Source organism: Phaethon lepturus, unplaced genomic scaffold (genome assembly GCF_000687285.1).
Source record: "Phaethon lepturus isolate BGI_N335 unplaced genomic scaffold, ASM68728v1 scaffold11022, whole genome shotgun sequence".
Lineage (NCBI taxonomy): Eukaryota > Metazoa > Chordata > Aves > Phaethontiformes > Phaethontidae > Phaethon > Phaethon lepturus.
This window is the reverse complement of record NW_010521395.1, coordinates 21,979-24,420: the sequence shown is the minus strand read 5'-3', so window position 1 is coordinate 24,420 and position 2,442 is coordinate 21,979.

Genomic DNA, 2,442 nt, shown 5'->3' with positions numbered 1-2,442 from the left:
GGACTGGGCTACCTACACAGCGTGCACAGAACTGGAGCATTCAGAGTATGTACTTAAATTCTGAGACTTGATGTCACCTTCAGTATTAAGAGTGTAAATGATTCTTGCAAAGCAAGCTAGCAGTAAATAATAAACAAGAGTGGTACCTCTATTCGGAAGTAAGCCTCCTGGAAACACTCTGTGGCTCTGTGTATCTGTACATACGTCCTTGTTACCTCCCTGCCATGAATAAACATTTGACTCACTGCTTGGCTCATAGATTTTCAATCAGCCCATGTATGGTGAATAATGCAACAGTTATCCATGTGATACTTATTTCTAGATGCTGAAAGTTGGTTTTGGTTCAATAATTTATGAAAATTAATCATGCTGTCTCCATCAGCTTTAGGAATGTCTGTAGCACACATCAGCCCAGAAGGTCACTCTGAGGATTCTTTCCTGATTGCTTTATACTGGCTTCCTCCCACAGTATTAAAGAAAAAAACATCTGCTCAGTGTATTTTGCCAGTTAATATAGATGGGTATAAATAGATGGCCGTGTGTATGTATGTGTGTGTGTTTTCACTGTGATCTCATAGATATTGATTAGGGGTTTTGTGTCCTTATTTGACCTGTCTCTTGTTTATTTTATGCTTCTTTCCTTTCTAGCCTACATAATTGTCTTGTGATGACCAGGAAACCTCCGGAGCAGTTCTTGTGACGACAGAGCAGCTGAGCAGCAGACTTTAATAAGGCTGAGCTTGGATAGAATAACATGATTTTATGCTTCAGAATCTGGGGCCAGCAGAACTCTGGAGCATGAGGTCTGTCGGGCAATGCAAGTGAGAGAGCTAATGCATTAAATCCTGCTACAACTGCACAGCACAGGCAGATCCTAGAGACCATCTTTAGAGAACTAACAAAGTTATGGCCAAAGCAATTTCCTAATGGCAATTTGCTCATTACCTTTCTATATTACCTTACTTTCAGATTACTGATATGCACTTCATATAAAAGTTATCCATGGCTTTATAGGCCAGAAGGTACAACTCCTTTTCCTTCCCCCAAGGATGTCCTCATTGAGTGAGGAACCCGTTCTGTTCCCCTGCACACGTGGGTGGTAATGACAGGGGACTGTCACCCTCTGCCTATAAGCCAGGTGCACCTTGTATTTAGATTTTCCTTCCGTCGGGAGCCACTAGTAAGAACGAAACTTACGTATTAGGAAAAGGAATGGGGAGCAGACCTTTGAAATTCCTGCATTTGTCGAACATGCTTGGAGGAGCAGGAACATCATTGTTTCTTAAGAGTTGTAACGGACAGTGGTTGCAACTGGAACATGCTCTTTTTCCAGAGTAGACTATAAAGACTATGTTTTATAGTCCATTGGAACAACGGGGGGCAACTTAGGATAGGTAATAGAGAAATAACAAGGCTGTGGTTTAGAGTTTATCGAAAAAAGGAGTGCCTGGAGAAATGCAGTGCTGATGTCCTAGCACCAAGAAAGTAATGAGCTGTTTACGGAGCAAGGGGTTCTAAGCCATCCTGATTTGCAATGCCAAAGCAGTCCCTTTGGGCCAAAACTATCTCTTCCTTTCCAGTACAGGTTATGTGTCTGTTTGCTAACAGCACCAGAACTCACCATTTTGGGAATACCCTGGCTGTGGAGCTCCAGGGTAAGAGCTATCATTTCACCCCAACCCTTTTATGAGGCCTAGAAATGGTAGTTACCATAAGATTAATACATGCTAACTATTAGAGGTAGAACAGCAGAGTAGTTTAGCACGTATGAATAAACCTTACAGGGAGCCTAGATCAATGTTAGGCTAACAAATTAAAATCTCGTCTGGCTGACGAGAAAATGCCAGAGGTGAACTATAGACCTGAGCCTGGGCTTTCCACAAGTGGTAGGAAGCAGCAGCTTGAGCACCGGGTTCCCAGCGAACATAATTTTTGTCTTACTAAGATGATGCGATCATATACAGTTACCTCACATAAAGTAATATATATTATTAATTAAGATAATAAATAACTGGTATGTCACCATGATTGTATTCTTCTGTCTTTGAATGTAAAAGTTCATATCTGCGCATAACCAAACTGTTGTTGAAGCTTACATAAAATTTCCATCCTAAAAGGGATTTCCCTAGTGTTCATGATAATCTTTTCTCTTGATTTTAAAGCTCCATTTTCCTTCTTTTTACACTTGTTGATATTTTCATTCAATTTTGATGCAGCCATCATTTGCATATGTTTCCTACCCCTGTAGCAAATCGATTTGTCATGTTATATCTGTATTGGGATAGGTTTCTTGAGCTCTTCTGATTTCCCAGCTAACGTCTGTGGGCAGCACTGCTTTTTATCATGTAAGAAACAATGTGCCTATAAATATTGACCGGGATTATAGTGCTTTCTTTCAAATTCATATAACATGAAGCTTATTGAAGGGATTTTTACTGTTTG